This window comes from Phyllostomus discolor, chromosome 6 (genome assembly GCF_004126475.2).
Source record: "Phyllostomus discolor isolate MPI-MPIP mPhyDis1 chromosome 6, mPhyDis1.pri.v3, whole genome shotgun sequence".
NCBI classification, from domain to species: Eukaryota; Metazoa; Chordata; class Mammalia; order Chiroptera; family Phyllostomidae; genus Phyllostomus; species Phyllostomus discolor.
Window position 1 is genome coordinate 40,596,359 of NC_040908.2, and position 17,651 is coordinate 40,614,009.

General features: G+C 39.0%; 1 protein-coding gene and 1 pseudogene across 1 annotated transcript in view; one reads left to right on the forward strand and one right to left on the reverse strand.

Moving 5' to 3' along the window:
- The window catches only part of USP34 (ubiquitin specific peptidase 34), a 220,960-nt gene that overhangs the window by 198,359 nt on the left and 4,950 nt on the right, over positions 1-17,651 (reverse strand).
- Positions 2,553-5,193, forward strand: LOC114500072 (annotated as a pseudogene).

Consider the following 17,651-nt stretch of genomic DNA (forward strand, 5'->3'; position numbering starts at 1 on the left):
AGGAGTCCCCGACCCACAAAAGCCCCCCCCAGCCCAGGCTTCCAGTGCCAGGAAGATAAGTCCCACAACTTCTAGCTGCAAAAACCAGTGGGGATTGAATCAGAAGAAACTTCTGGAGATCCTATTAAAGAACCCACACACAAACTCACCTACTCAGACTCACTCCTTTGAGCTCTAGCACTGGGATAGCAGCTTGAAAGTGCTATACAGAGAGAAACTGAATTGTCTGTCACCAGGGTGAGTAGAGGCCATGGTCCCTTTGCTAAACCCACCCCCCCAACAGAGCCAATAAACTGGTGCCATATCTGAGAAGCCATCAACCTGGCTAATACTGTTTGACCCACCCTAGAGATACCAAGAGGCTCTGCCCCACCCAATTTACAGGCCCACCCAAGCTGTTTTTCCATATGAAAGGCTGGTATGTCGCCTAAATCCTTCAAACAAGCCACAGCTGGTTTCAGTGAGCCCTCACACAGCCAGATTACAGTCACAGTTTGGTTTTACCTAGGAATCTCCAAGCCCAGCACAAGCAGCAGTCTTCACAGATTGCTTTACAGCTCAAGCAGGGTGCCCTTGGCAAAACACAAGGGGGTGGGGGGGCTTACTTTTGGCCTGCACCACCAGGGAAACCCCAGGGTTAGCACCCAGTGGACAGCTACAGAGCAGTACCATTACCCTGCACACCTCATCCTTCCCAGAGGCAGAGGTTGGTGGTCAGTGGTCACAGCCAGTCCTTACAGCTGAATAGCCTAGGTGAATCCCTCCCATTGATCTGCCAACAGCAACTAAGGCTCAACTACAAGAGGATGGTGTGTACTCCACCTTTGGTGTGTAGCCCACACCAAAGGCAAACCTTGAGTACCCAGCTTGGGTGATAGGGAAGGGTGTGCCACTGGACCCTGCAGGATACCTACTACATTAGGCCACGCTATCAAGACACAGAGTCAAAGCAGCTCTACGTAATACATACAAACAAATGCAGGGAGGCTGCCAAAACGAGCAAAGAATCATGACCCAAATGAAAGAACAGATCAACACTCCAGAAAAAGCTAAAATGAAATGAAGATAAGCAAACTATCAAATGCAGAGTTCAAAACACTGTTTATAAGGATGTTCAAGGAACTCTGTTAAGACCTCAACAGCATAAAAAAGATCCAGTCAGTAACAAAGGATATACTAGTTGAAATAAAGAACCATTTACAGGACAACAATAGTAGAACAGATGAAGCCAAGAATCAAATCAGTGATTTGGAACATAAGGAAGCAAAAAAACCACCACACAGAACAAGAAGAGAAAAGAATCCAAAAAAAATGGGGATAGTATAAAGAGTCTTTGAGACAACTACAAGAGGTTCAACACTCACACCATTAGGAGAAAAGAAAGAGGAAGAAACTGGAAATCTATCTAAATTAAAAAAAAAAAACAGCGAAAGAAAACTTCCCTAATTTGGTGAAGGAAATACACATTCAAGACCAGGAAGCAGTGAGCATCCCAAATGAGATGGATGCAAAGAGGCCCATTCCAAGACACACCATAATTAAAAGGCCAAAGGTTAAAGATAAAGAGAGACCCTTAAAAGCACCAACAGTAAAAAAGTTAGTTACCAGATGGTTGCCAGATGGTAGGAGGAGGGCAGAGGGGGAAAATGGGTGAAGAGGTGAGGGTGTTAAGAAATACAAATAGTTACAGAACAGCCATGGGGATATAAAGCACAGTATAGGGAATGGAGTAGCCAAAGCACTTACAAGTATGACCCATGGACATGAACAATGGTGAGGGAATTAACTGAGGAAGTAAAGGGCTCTGGGTGGAGAGGGCAAAGAAGTAAGGACAACTGAATAGCATAATCAATAAAATATAATTTAAAAAATAAATTAAAAATAAGCAAAAAGTATATACATACTTTTTTTTAAAATAATGAATGGATACATCACTGATTACAAACTGCAGAGCAGCCAGAATCTACAGAATTACTACAGGCAGGTAACCACACAAACATGAAAGGCAAAATGAACAAAACAACAATTTATTCAAAGAACCTCAAACTAGAACCCTGACTGGTATGACTCACTTGGTTGGAGCATCGTCTGGTAAATAGAAAGGTCAAAGGTTCAATTCCTAGTCAGAGCATATGCCTAGGTTGCAGGTTCAATCCCCAGTCGGGGTGCATATGTGAGGCAAACAATCGACGTTTCTCTTTCACATGGATATGTCTCCCTCTCTCTCCCTCCTTCCTCTCTCAAAAAGCAATGAGAAAATGTGTATAAAATAAAAATAAAAGAACCTCAAACTAGTAACAAACCAAGAGTTCAAAGAGGAGATTGATTTTTTTAAATTATACTATATCTACACATGGAATTCTATTCAGTGATTTTTTTAAAAACCATAGACTACTGATACAGGAAACATGAGACTAGTGGTCCAGCTCTGCACAGTGTAGTTGGTTGAAGTGAGCACGGCAGTGAGGAGTTGCGCTGCTTGAGCCTGAACCCACCTCAGTGCTGCCTCCACCCCTGGGGCCACCGCTCCCCTTGCAGTAGGCACACACACCATGACAAAGAAGGACAAGAAGTCCTCCAACCAGAACCTGGCCAAGAGGAAGCTCTTCATCTACAACCAAACCAAGAGAGAGTTCATGAAACACACCACTAAGAGCTGACATTTGATCATGCTTTTCTACCTAGTTTTTTGTGGGGTCCTGACTACACTCTTCACATTCGCAATGTGAATTATGCTTCAGACTCTGAACGATGAGGTTCCAAAATATTGTGACTTGATTTCTAGGTCCAGGACTTACAGTTTTTCCAAAACCAGGGTTGGTGTTGGAGTATTTTATTCAGTATGTCTGAACCACAGTCCTATAAAGGGCACATTGAAGAACTTAAGAAATTTCAAAGCCATATGCTTTAGAAGAACAGAAGAATCTCATAGTCTATCCTGATGGAATACTCTGAACAGAAGGATCCAGGTTACAAAGCATGTCAGTTTCCTCTTGCCTTATTTCAAGAATGCAGTGGAGTTGATGATTCTGACTCTGGTTACTCCAGTGGACAACACTGTATTCTTGTGAAAATGAATAAAATAATTGGATTAAAGCCTCAAGGAGAACGGAGGGATAGAATGCTTTATTTCTAAGAGTGGAAACACAACTCCATCAGCTTATCCTTCCCTGGGAAATCTAGACTTTAAATATTTTCCATATTAGCCCTGGCTGGCGTAGCTCAGTGGGTTGAGCGAGAGCTGCGAACCAAAGTGTCACAGGTTCGATTCCCAGTCAGGGTACATTCCTGGGTTGCAGACCATGGCTCCCAGGAACCACACATTTCTCTCTCTCTTTCTCCCTCCCTCCCCTCTCTAAAAATAAATAAAATTAAAATCTTTAAAAATAAATAAATAAATAAATATTTTCCATATTATGGGAAGAAACTGCATGTAGGCTATCTAGAGCCATTAGTTGCTATCCAGCTTGGCTTTGGTGCTAGCAGTACCCCAAAAGAAGTAACAGTCGAGTGCAAAAATGTTGTGTAATGGGGTGCAGAGCAAGGGGGATCCACAGAAACCCTCCCCAATAGCCCTTGGTTGGGGAACGGGAAGAGGGGAGATACTTTGCATTACAATGACAAGCGGATAGCCGTGTCTTTCCTAAAGGGAAGCTGTGCTTCCACCTTGGCACAAAAGGTGTGTATATGACTTTCAGAATGTATAGTGACTTGTGATAAAGCCGGGGGTTTGTACAGCACCTGCGTGAGAGGCAGGGAGGTGGAGCCCCTGGGTCACTGAGTCTCACTTGTGCTCTAAGGATGGCAGCCGAGAGAAGGTGTTTAAAACAGCACAGTGAAACTGGCAATGTAGCTCATCGTGGGAGGAGCAGCATAGGAGGTCATGTAAGAAGCCCTCCATCAGCACTTAAAACTAAGGTTAGGCAGCCATGAGGGAGCTTCCATGCGGTTTGGAAAGGGCATAGTAAGCAGGGAGGCATGAGGAAGGAGAGTGATGATGTAGCTGCCATGTGAAGGGAGGAATAAGCAAGCAGCTATGAAGTTTGTAGTCAGGATCCCACATTGTGGCCCGGAGTAGAGTAAGGAAGGAGACACACTGCTGCTCTGATTATGCCTGCTCTAGCTGATTCGGAAACCATCAAGGACCCTGCCTTGCAAGACGCTGACCTGCTGCTTTGCAGACCTGGACCCTATCTGGACTCAGTACTTGTGCCTTTCCTGGACTTCACCAAGATGCACTGTAACACAGCACATATATTCCCAGACTATAACATGGAGGTTGATGACAACCTACCCCAGATCCTGAAGGATAGCTGCTGTGAGACTGCACAGCTGGCTTAAGCATAGATAAGGATATGAGAACTATTGGTCTTGGCTTTGGCTTTTAGCCTTTTGGGGAGCAAGGGAAGTGCTGGGTTTCAGGGAAGAACAGGGCTCTGAGTGTAAGTGCTTTCAGCACCCACAAGGTTAGAATATTATAAATAAAAACCTGTTTCTTCCAATACTAATTGTTGGGTCATACATCAAGGTGCCATGAGAACAGGCCCCTGTCTGCTCAGTTACAGTTAGACCACCCAACCTGAAAAACCATGAAGACGGTGACAAGTTTTCAGGACAAGATGCATTCAAAACCACAATGCGTGCATAGTAGGAGTTAGAATATGTCCACAGGGTAAATGTTGTGTTGTCTGTCTTCATTTTTTATCAGCTGGATCTGACATTCTAGAATTATGAAACCACCTGAGAGAGAGATGAAGTGCTACATGACACTAGGGTAACAACATTATAATATGCTTTCAGATTATAGTGTTCAATGTCCCCTGAAGTAACTGCCTGTTGCCTCTGCTGCCTTTGGGAATCATTGTACAGTCACCAGATAGGCCCTCTGAACATCTGATTCTGAAAATGGGTGACTTATCCTATTTTTATGTGGTTTAACTGCCAAGTGTCTAAAGCTTAATGTGTTGTGCCATGTAAATATTTTATAGATTTAACATTGGTTAACTGTCATATTTGATGCCAGAAAAGTTTTAGGGGTGAAAGTTTCAATTGGTAACTGACAAAATACAAAGTGACTTTACAGCTGCAAAAAAAATGTGTGAAGCTCTGTGTGTAAAGAGGAAAAGTAGATTTGAAAAGTTAAAAAAAAAAAGCCACTGACTACTGATAAACTAATTAGAAACATGGAAAAATTGTTAACTATATGCTAAGTGAAAGAAATGCCAGATACAAATATTATAGTATACAAAGTTTATTTTCATTTTTTTATTTGTTTTATTTTTAGAAAGGGGAAAGGAGGGAGAAAAAAACATCAATGTGTGGTTGCCTCTCACACGCCCCCTGCTGGGGACCCGGCCCACAACCCAGACATGTGCCCTGACTGGGAATTGAACCAGTGACCCTTTGGTTTGCAGGCCAGCACTCCATCCACTGAACCAAACCAACCAATAGCCAGGGCTATTTTCATTTTAATAAAATTATATAAAAGACAAATCTAAGATTGGGTGGCATAAAGCACATCAATAAAGAATGATGTCATTAAAATAGTAAAATAAGAGTTTTCCTACCACCTTCCTCCCAAAAACATTGATTTTGAAAATCACCCATGGACAACCAAGTGTGAGAGTCCAGCAGAAAAGTTTCAGCACACCACTGGAACAAAAAAAGTCCAAGTTTGGACACACTGAAGAGGGTAAAAGGAATAGTTTCATTTTACCTGTGACACCCTTCCCTCAACGGTGCCAAGAAAGATCTTCTCAGTCTGTGATTGCTCCCACAGGTGAAATGAGAATGTGAGTAAGTGCCCAATTTCCCCAGTTGTGCAGGTTATACTGCCAAAGAGACCCATTTTTTTCTCACCCTTCAGAATCTTGGGATGTACTACGTAAGTGGGGAGCAGGGAGTAGCAGGGCTCTCAGAGAACAGAAAAGAGTCCACGGATGGATCATACTAAATGCAATGCAGGACACCCAACCACAAGCCACCTTGTCTTAAGATGCTCCCAACTGGCAAATAGGTACACGCTACATCCATATACTTCACCCACACACACACTCTCATGCCCATGGCTGGCTCCCTGAGTGCACCCTTAGGAGCAACATGAGCAAGCCTTTGCAGACAGCTAGTGAGCATGTGCAAAAAGGTGTCCCAACTCTGCAGGACTGGCAGAAAGCACACAAACTTGAGAATTCAGCACCATCTTAGGGAAAGCAAACCAGAGGCTGTCAGCACTCAACCTAGCTCTGCATGATCAAGAGAAGGCATACAATCTTAAAAATTCCCTCCAAGGGAGTATAGGAAATGAAGAGCCAGTATATCCACATAAAAGCCTGAGAAAGCCTCAATTTCTAACAGCTGACAGAAGGTAGGTCTTTCCCAAAGCCAGTCAGTAAGGTAACTGCTTCTTTCAAAGCAAAACCAGCAACTCAAGACTTCAAGGAGCCTTAACTAGTGTGGCTCAGTTGATTAGGTGTCATCCTGCAAAGTGACAGGTTGCTGGCTCAATTCCCAGTCAGGGCATATGCATGGGTTACAGGTGCAGTCCCTGGTCAGGGTACATACTAGAGGCAACCAACCGATGTTTCTCTCCCTCTCTTTCTCCCTCCTTTACCCTCTCTCTAAAAAATTAATTAATTAATAATGTTTTTAAATATCTGAGAACTTCCCAAATCTGGGAAGAGATCTGGACATTCAACTTTATGAAACTCAGTTCCCAAAAAGTATAATCTCAAGAAAACTCCAATACACATTACAATAAAACTATTTAAAAGAGAAAAACAAATTCCACATACAAGAAAATCACAAGGCAATCAGCAGATTTCTCAGCAGAAATCTTACAAGCCCAGAGATAATAGGATGATATATTTAGGTGCTGGGGAAAAAAAAAAACAACAACTGCCAGCCAAGAATACTTTACCAGGAAAGTTGCCTTTCAGAAATTAATGAAAAATTAAGGAGATAAAGACTTTCCCAGACAAATGTGGAGAGAGGAGATCTGCTTTAAAGGAAATGTTGACAGGCATGTCTCAAGTTGACAGGAAAGGACACTAATTACCATGTGAAATACAAAACACTGATAAAGTACAAATCAAATCCTGAATACTCTATTACTGCAACAATATGGTGGTATGTCAATTACCTAACTATAACATAAAGGTTAAAGGACAAAACTATTAAAATTAACTATAACTATAATAATTGATTAGTGGATACATAAAATAAAAAGATGTAAACTGTGCTATCAAAAACAGAACATATTGGGGATAAGAGTAAAAAGTAAAGAGTTTTTGTATACCATCAAAGTTGTTATCAGCTTAAAATGGACTATCTTATCTATATTTTATGTAAGTCTCATGGTAACCACAAAGCAAAAACCTACAGTAGACACACAAAAGATAAAGGAGGGAATCAAAGCATACCACTAAGGAAATCATTAATTCACACAGAAAGATAGCAAGAGAGGAAAGAAGGAAAAGTAGGAACTACAAAACAGCCAGAAGACAATAAAATGGCAGTAGCAAGTCCTTACCTATAAATAATTACTTGCAATGTAAATGACATAAATTCTCTAATCAAAGGCACAGTCAGGCTGCAATGATTAAAAAAAAAAAAAAGAAAAAGAAGATTCAACTAGATGTTGCCTGCAAAAGACTCACTACAATTTTAAGGACAAATATAGGCTCAAAGTGAAGAGACAGAAAAATAGATTCCACGCAAATAGACACAAAAAGAAAGACATTCACAAAAATAAATAAACCTTTATTTATAATAGAAAAAAAAAAGACTTCAGGCCAAGTCTTTTGTCATATATGACAAAGGATTCAATTAATCAAGAGGGTACAACAATAGGTACATATGCACCTAACACAGAGTATCTAAATATACTAAGCAAACACTAATAGATCAAAAGAAACACACAAACATTGTAATTATAGGAAGGAACTTCAATATCCCACTTTCAGCAATGGATAGATCACACAGAAAATTAGCAAGAAAATAACAGACTTCAACAATACTTTCGAACACAGGGCCCTACCAGACATATACCAAACATTTCATCCAACAATAGCAAAATACACATTCCCCTCAAGTGTACAGAGAACATTCTCCAGGAGAGACCATATGTTAGGTCACAAAACAAGCCTTAGTAAATATAGGACTGAAATCATACCTAGTATCTTTTCCAACCATAATGCTATATAAAACAAATCAGTAGCCCTGGCTGGCATAGCTCAGTGGATCGAGCAAGGGCTGCAAACCAAAGTGTCGCAGGTTCAATTCCCAGTCAGGGTACATGCCTGGATTGCATGCCACAACCCCCAGCAACCGCACATTAATGTTTCTCTCTCTCTCTCTTTCTCCCTTTCTTCCCTCTCTAAAAATAAACAAACAAAATCTTGAAAAAATAAATAAAAATAAAAATAAACAAATCAGTAAGAGGAGGAAAGCTGGAAATTTCAGAAGTATGTGGATTTTAATGTACTTAATGTACTTCTGAAAAACCAATGAATCAAAAAAGCTTTGAAAAGGAAATCAAAGCCCTGGCTGGTGTAGCTCAGTGGATTGAGCACAGGCTGAGGATCAAAGCATCACAGGTTCGATTCCCAGTCAGGGCACATGCCTGGGTTGCAGGCCACAACCCCCAGCATTGATGTTTCTCTCTCTCTTTCTCCCTCCCTTCCCTCTCTAAAAATAAATAAATTTTTTAAAAAATCAAAAAATAAATCTTGAGACACACAAAAATAAAAACAACATACCAAAACTTACGGTATGCAGCAAAAATAGTTCTGAGAGAAACTATAAATGCAATATTAAGGAAAAAATATCTCAAACACCTGACTTTACACCTCAAAGAACTAGAAAAAGAACTAAGCCCAACATTAGTAGAAGAAACAAAATAACAAAAATCACAACAAAAATAAAAACAGAGACAAGAAGAAACAAACCAATGAAACTAAAAGCTAGTTTTTTGAAAAGATTTTTTAAATGGACAAATCTTTACCTAGACTAAGGAAAAAATACAGAACACTCAAAAAATAAAATCAGAAATGAAAGAGCGGACAACCGAAGAATGAGAATTGATATCAGAGATCATAAGGGATTATTAAAAACAATTATAAACCAACAAATTGGGCAACCTAAAACAATAAGTTTCTAGAAACCTACAACCTACAAAGACTGAATCATGAAGAAACAGAAAATTGGAACAGACCAATAACAAGTAAGGGGATTGAATCAGTAATCAAAACCTTTCAACAAAGCAAAGCCCAGGACCAGAACACTTCAATGGTGAATTCTACCGAACACTGAAAGGCTAACACCAATCCTTTTCAAACTCTTTCAAAAAACTGAAGAGGAGGGAACATTCCTAAACTCATTTTACAAGGACAGCATTACTCTGACACCAGAGCCAGAAAAAAATACTTCAAGGAAAGAAAACTATGGGTCAATATACCTGATGAATATAGATGCTAAAATTCTTCAATAAAATACTAGCAAACCAAACTCAATAGCACATTAAAAGGATCATATACCATGATTAAACTAGGATTCCTCCCTGGGATACAAGGATGGCTCATCATACACAAATCAACAAACATGATACATCATTGATAGAATGAAAGATAAATATCTTAGAATCATCTGAATAAAGGCAAAAAAGAAAAAAGCATTGAAACCTCGGTTATGAGACTTCCATATAGTTGGATTTCCTGACAGTTCTGGGTGTTATTTGTTTTGAAGTTTAAGTGTAATTCTTTTTGTGGTTGTGCGATAAGGCAAAGTGTGTCTACCTGACTGGAAGTCCTATGTCAGTATTTCCTAAGCTTTCTACACTGATCACATATATTATATCCATTAGCAAAAAAAAGTGTGTGTGTATGTGTATACACATTTAGTGAAACAAAAAGGGAAATCCAATAGGTCAATGTGAAAAGTTACAGAGAAAACCTCTCCATTTGCTTTGGTAAATAGGAGGCCACTGGTGACCTGTGACAATATAGTTTTTATTCAAAAGCAGAAGCCAGGTTTCAGAAACTTGAGAAGCTAAGATGCTAGAGGGAAATTGTGAAAAGTCCTAGAAAAAATGGAAGGAAATAAAAAACCAGAGATCACTCTTTGTGAAGTTTCAAAAAAAGACTATGTTCACTTTTCCTACAAAATGTTTACTAAAATAACCACTTCTCCAATTCCAACAATTTTTTTTTAAATTGCTCAAAGGTCAACGTAAATTCTATCAATTCCACAGACTTCTCCATCCAATCTTACCAAAAACTAAATTCCTCCCATTGTGCTTCAGCTACATATACTTTATGAAATTTCTCTTCTCATACTGTTTTTTTTAAAGATTTTTATTTATTTTTTTATAGAGACGTGAAGTAGGGAAAAACAGAGGCAGGGAAACAACAATTGGTTACCTCTTGTATGCCTCCAACCAAGGACCTCGCCCTTAACCCAGGCATGTGCCCTGATTGGGCATCAAACCTGCAACCTTTCAGTTCACAGGCTGGCTCTCAACCCACTGTGCCACACCAGCCAGGGTATTTTTTGTATATTTCTTATGCTGGCATTGTTAAGACTTGACTGCATTCTTAATCCACACAAAATCCCTATCAGGAGTGTATTCAGGGTATTATCCTCATTTCCAAATAAGAAAGAAGGCACTAAGAGGTAAGGGAACTTAACCACAGCCAAACCCCTAATAAATGACAGGAACAGGACTTGAATTCAAGTCAGTCAGATTTCAGAGATCACTCCCTCAACTACTGTCCTCTGCCTCATCTGTATTGGATTCTAACCTTTCTTAAGGGAAGCTATCCACCGCAATGTATTTCTACACCTACCAGTGTCCCACACAATTCTTTACACGTGTTAAACATTCAGTATTTTTGTTATATATTGAAAAAAGTATTTAAATGTAAAGAATTAAGGAAAACATACAAAATAATCAATTTAGTAAATGTAACATTAAAAATGGTTTTCAAGCCCTGGCTGGCGTAGCTCAATGGATTGAGCAAGGGCTGTGAACCAAAGTGTCGTAGGTTCGATTCCCAGTCAGGGTACATGCCTGGGTTGCAGGCCACAGCCCCCAGCAACCGCACATTGATGTTTCTCTCTCTCTCTCTCTTTCTCCCTCCCTTCCCTCTCTAAAAATAAATAAATAAATTCTTTTAAAAATATAAATAAATAAATAAACAAATATTTGGACTTTGACAAATGTGTACTGGGATTAATATAATTTTTTAAAAAAAAATGGTTTTCAGGCCCTGGCTGTATAGTATGTTGGATAGAGCATTGTCCCTCCCTCCCTCTCTAAAATCAATAAATATTAAAGAAAATGTTTAATGGTTTTTAACTTTCAAACCTGTGCCCAATAGAATGGCTCCCTCAAACAATTAGGAAGTGACCAGAGAATGAACTATCAACAGTCACCAGTGCGTCCAAAGAGTGGGCTTCAAGAAGCATGCTATTCAGACACTCAAAGAGATCCAGAAATCTGCCATGAAGGAGATGGGAACTCCAGATTTATACACTGACACCAAGCTCAACAAAGGTGTCTGGGTCAAAGGAATACTGAGTGTGCCACACTGGCCCTGGGCCAGTGGCTCAGTTGGTTGGAGCACTGTCCCATACACGTAAGGTTGTGGGTTTGATTCCCAGTCAGAGCACATAGTAGGTTGCAGGTTTGACCCCCATCAGGGAATACACAGGAATAAACACTAATTAATATTTTAATGTTTCTCTCCCACAACAATGTGTTCTCTCTCCTCCCCCCTCTAAAAATTAATAAACATATCCTGGGTGAGAATTAAAAATAAGTAAATAAAGTAAAAAGAAATGTCCCATACTGTATTCCCATTCAGTTGTCCAGAGAACATGAGGATTCACCAAAACTCTGTAAGCTGGTTACCTATGTACCTGTTGCCACTTTCAAAAATCTACACACAGCCAATGTGGATGAGAACTAACCACTGATTATCAAAAAAAGTTGTAAAACTGCAAAAAAAATTTTCTTCCTAGTGTAGCACAATCTACTACACACCTGTGTGTTTGCTGACCAGAAACAACTTCATCTTCCTCATGGCCACAGAATGCCAAATTTCTTTTTGAGAAACACCAACCTTTTTTAGCTATGAAGTTTGGGTGGGATCAGCTTCAGGAATGGGTCATAATCAGTTTAAGCCAATCAAAACCCATACTCTTTGAACTCTTTCAGGAATAAGCCAATGACATAATAAGTACCATTTACTATCAAAGTTTTGGGAAAAGAAGCTTCTTTGTAGTCGTATAGTATGTTTCTAAAGAGATTCTCTCTCTTTTCCTCCCTGTAGTATAATTCCAAATATAGTGGTATAAAGATGGTGCAACAGGCATTTCTGCTACCATGAAAAGGCCCAAACTGATGTTAAAACCAAGGAGGCACAGCAGAGCAAGCTATACAGAAATGAAGTCTTGATACTGTTATGAATCCATAGATTCAGAGTAGTCCACACCTGAAATGCTTAGTTATGCATTTAAAAAATCCTTTTGTTTCTGCAATTTGGGCTGGTTTATCTCACAGGTCCTTGTGACAGAGTTCTAACTGGTTCAAAAGTAATTCCCAATCATATTTTTAACCCAAGGATGTTAATATCAAGGAACACCCACAAATAAAATTTTTTTAAAAACTTGACAAGATGAGGTGTTAAGAAATGAGCCCCGGCTGGTGTGGCTCAGTGGATTGAGTGCCAGCCTGAGAATCAAAGGGTCGCTGGTTCAATTCCCAGTCAGAGCACATGCCTGGCTTGTGGGCCAGGTCCGCACTTGGGGTTACATAAGAGGCAACCACCACTGATCTTTCCCTCTCTTTCTCCCTCCCTTCCCCTCTCTCTAAAAATAAATAAACCTTTAAAAACAAGGAAGAAATGAAGTACCTTTTTATGGAGGGGGTGGTAAGAAGAACATCACAAAAGCAAGAAACAACAGTATCTGAAAGTAGCCAAGAAAACTGAGAAAACATGGAAAACCACCACATCCAGCCTACCCTTTTCTTTTCTACCATTACACATTACATACCTACAGTGATCTTAATATTTTTCCATACAATTTAACAAATAAGTATTAACCCTAGTATGTTGAGTATTGTGTAAGTTAGTTAATATAACAGATAGTTATGATCAAAGAACTTCCAGCCTTGTAAAATAAAGATATTAAACAAGTAAATAAAAATAAATGCATAATTCTAAACTGTGGTGCTATAAAGGTTAAGAACCAGAACTACTTTAGATTGGATTTTCAAAAAAGGCCTCTCTGGCAAAATAACATTTAAGTCAAGATTTGAAGGCATAGGAAGGTGATACATTCCAAGCATACATTAAAGGCTCAGTGGCAGCAAAGAACATCAATTTAAAAAAAGGCAAAACAAGCAAAGAACAAGGTTAGCAGTAGCTAGATGTCACACAGAGCCTCACAAATCATAGTAAGCTGTTCTACTCCCCACATTCGCAGTAACTATTCCAATCAGTTAAAGGTCCAGTTCAATTTTCCATCTTCCTTGAAACTTTGACTAATCCACTTTGGCCAGAATAAGTCTCTCCACAGTTGTTTTAACAGTTTTTCAAGAGTTTCCCAACTTCTATAAGCAAGTGTCTCTCTAAAAATAAGGACAGCATGACCCTGACGGGTGTGACTCAGTTGGCTGTGTGTCATCCCACAAGGCGAAATGTTGCTAGTTTGATTCCTGGTCAGGGTACATATGCCTGGGTTAAGGGTTTGGTCCTCATTGGGGCATGTGCAAGAGGCAGCCAGTCGATGTTTCTCTCACATACCAATGTTTCTCTACCACTTTCTCCCTCCCTTCCCCTTTCTCTAAAAATAAATAAATAAAATCTTTAAAAAATATATAATAAAATAAATGTTTAAAAGACAACATGGTCATGGCCAGGTGACTCAATTGGTTGGAGCGTCATCCCATGCACCAAAAGGCTGTGGGTTCAATCCCCAGTCAGAGCACATACCTTAGGTTGCAGGTTCAATCCCTGGTCAGGGTGTGCACAGAAGGCAAGCACCGCTGTTTCTCTCTCATATCAATGTTTCTCTCCCTCTCTCCTTCCCTTTCCCCTTTCTCTAAAATCAGTAAGCATGTCCTCAAGTGAGGATACAATAAATATTTTTTTTAATTCATTCTAGCCTTGGCCAGTGTGTGGCTCAGTGGGTTGGGCATCGTCCCACAAACCAAAGGTCACCAGTTCAACTCCTGGTCAGGGCATATGCTTGGGGAAGGGGCAACCTATTGATGTTTCTCTCCCCTTCTTCCTCCCTTCCCCTCTCTCTAAAAAATAAATAAATTAAGTCTTTTAAAAAGAGAATTAATAAAAATAAAGTCATTCTATTTTTCACTGGGTTTTTTTTTTGAGGTTCAGTGAAGAATTATGAAATTACAATAGCTTCAGAAGTAGATTATCATCATGGTATTGTACATAATTCAACACAGTACTATTTCAACTGCACAAGCACTGTACTACTACCTCCTGTAACCTGGGTACAATGCTTATAATACTTAAGCATTGCATGCTGTGTTGTCTTTGTGAGCATCCATATAATGTTCTAAATGGTTTTCAGGCTTACACCCCAATTAATAAAACAGATCAAAATGAGCTTTTCATTTTGAAACAGGAAGAAAAGATTCCAAGGTGCCCCACATTCCCTTGAAACAGGGCCAATTCCATTCCAAGGAAAAATTTATAAACCAAGGCTCATTACTGAAAATCCTGAAGAGGAAAGAATTAAGGACAAGATCATGTGGCTTGCTATCAATCAAGTCCCTCCAGGATGACAAAAAAATACATCTCATCTTTTTCACAAGGATAGCATCAGATTCTGTCAAGTATTCTCATTATTCCTCATCAATCTGGAAGTTAGATTTCCTCTTAATACATGTTTTATCCTGTCAGTTTGGGGACTCCTCTTAGAAGAGAAAATGAAACAAAGTGCTATTAGAGTTAAACATTCTGCTAACCACACACTCTACTATACCACTCTACTGACTACTGCCCCTTACTGATTTTATTCTGAACACAACTTAAAAAGACCTACTGTCTTAAGCATATTCTTAAGTTTCAATTTATTCTGATCTAGTACTCTTACTACTTGCTCATATTCATCATTTGTTACTAAGTCTTTATCAATAATCAAAATGTGGTTCACGAGCCCCAGCTGGTAAGGCTCAGTGGATTGAGCGTGTGCCTGTGAAGCAAAGGGTCATGGGTTTGATTCCCAGTAGGGGCACATGCCTGGGTTGTAGGCCAGGTTCCCCAGTGAGGGGTGCGCAAGAGGCAATCACACATTGACGTTTCTCTCCCTCTCTTTCTCCCTCCCTTCCTGTCTGTCTAAAAATAAATAAATAAAAATATTAAAAAAAAAAAAAAAACACTTGAACCTTGCTCTAAAAAAAAATATGGTTCATGAATCTGGCACCAAAGTTACCCAGAATTCAAAAGCAAAAAATAAACAAACCAAAAAAACCCCCTATTTTGTCTTAAGGTGGTTTAGAAGCAGAACACTGCTAAATCAGACCCACAAAATCTAGGAGTCAAAACAAACACTTTAAGACTATGAAGCCTACACACTGATGCTCTGATGTTAGAAGACAAATTTATTTTTCTTATGTTTTATCCTATTGCCAGATTTCCTCCCAGATATGCTGAATGAGCAACTCAGCAATTTGATTTCAACATATTCAAGGTGATAATCACCCAATTACACAAAGACATATAACAACCCAACCACCTGTCGGTCGAGGATTGGTTAAGTTATAGTGTGATCAAGTAATGGAATACTACATTTAAGGCATTAAAAATTATAATTTAAGTGCATATAAGCATGGAAAGGTGTCTACATCTTATTAATAAATATGATATGCAGTGAACTGTAATTAGTTTATTGACATAAAATAGTGTGTCTGAGGAAAGAGAAAAGAATGACTTAAGAGATGTTCACCATAACAAACTACTTCTTTGGTAAGCAGAGTTTCAGATTCTAATTTTACTATTTCCTGTCCTATTTGATTTTGTTCTAAAAAAGCAGATATCCTTCTTAAAAAATGAGAAAAGGCAAAGCTACTTTCTTTGGAAAAACGCTAAACACCCTGGTAAGGAAGTAAGTAATCAATGACAGGAGTCCTTAAGTTTTCTCCTGCCACCAAATACTACAGGTGACACTTCAAAAAACTTAAACCAGATTACAATGAAGCACTCACAGCTAAAGAGTATACCAAATCTCCGATAGAAAAGAGCTCATCAAGGGTAACATTAGATTTGAAACTCTTGGTTGCATTCTAACTCAAATGGTATGCACAGGAGAGACACCTCAAAAGGAGCTTTAGCTTCAAGACTGTAAAGCCACCAGGGTATTATCTTCTACCTCTTTATGAAACTTCAATGTCAACTGTTTCCACAAATTTGTCCCAATTCCATTATGCAATTAGTCTCCCTCACATCCACTTGCTAAAACACTCACTCTAGTTCATGTACTCCAGTTACCTGGATCTTTTGTTGAAATATTCTGACAGGAAAAATCTGATTGGTTGACAGCACCCAATCACTCCCTGAGGTCAGGAGTCTACCTGTAATCCAAGCAGCGATGGTGTGGGAATAATACAGTCTTCCAGGGGCTACAACCAAGATTAATTCTCTAGTAGAGGTTATGGCCAGGGCAGGAAGAGAACCTGTCTTCTACCACACAGTAAGATAAGTGCAAGACGAGGACAAGTTAATATTACATAAATTTTAAATTAAGTAATCTACATTTGGAGACTGTAGATTACTTAGAAATTTTTAATTTCTAAGGAATTTAAGAGAAAAATAACATTAACAGGTGTTAACCACATTAAAATGTAAAGCCCAGCCCTGGCTGGTGTAGCTCAGTAGATTGAGCGAGGGCTGCAAACCAAGACATCGCAGGTTCGATTCCTAGTCAGGGTACATGCCTGGGTTGCAGGCCATGACCCCCAGCAACTGCACATTGATGTTTCTGTTTCTCTCTCTGTCTCTCTGTCTCTCCCCCCCCTTCCCTCTCTAAAAGTAAATAAATAAAATCTTAAAAAAAAATGCAAAGCCCAATTATTTTCCTGGCATATAAAGTCCTAAATAAAAGTAATTTAGCCAAACTTCATCCCAAAGACCCAAATCTCACTTCCTATGTAGAAAGAGAACTAATTTTTGCCTTTTTGCATTGTCTATTAATGTAAAACATAGTTGGTTAGGATATTTATTATAAGCATATACCTACTAGTTTATGAATAAGGTAATAAAAAGCAGTATATATGGTGTAATCTACAACTACAGCATACTTCAGCCAGAGACTCTCATATCTAAATCACTACTGACTGACTACAGGTCCAAAAACACTGCTAGATAATCACATTCTTCTGCCACAACTTTTCATTAACTAAAATGTTTATTAAACATTTACTGTCCACAAGGCATTGTATTAGAACTGGGAAAAGAATAAACATGGCAGCTGAATTTAAGGAATTCACCATTCAGCAAGGAAGATTCACATTAATTTTTTTTAAATGGCCTATTACTTAAGTATGTATTCTAAACTAAAGAGTATAAGTAATTTTAAGAGAGATCTGAAAGATTTCAGAAGGCCTCAAAAAAAAAAAAAAAGTG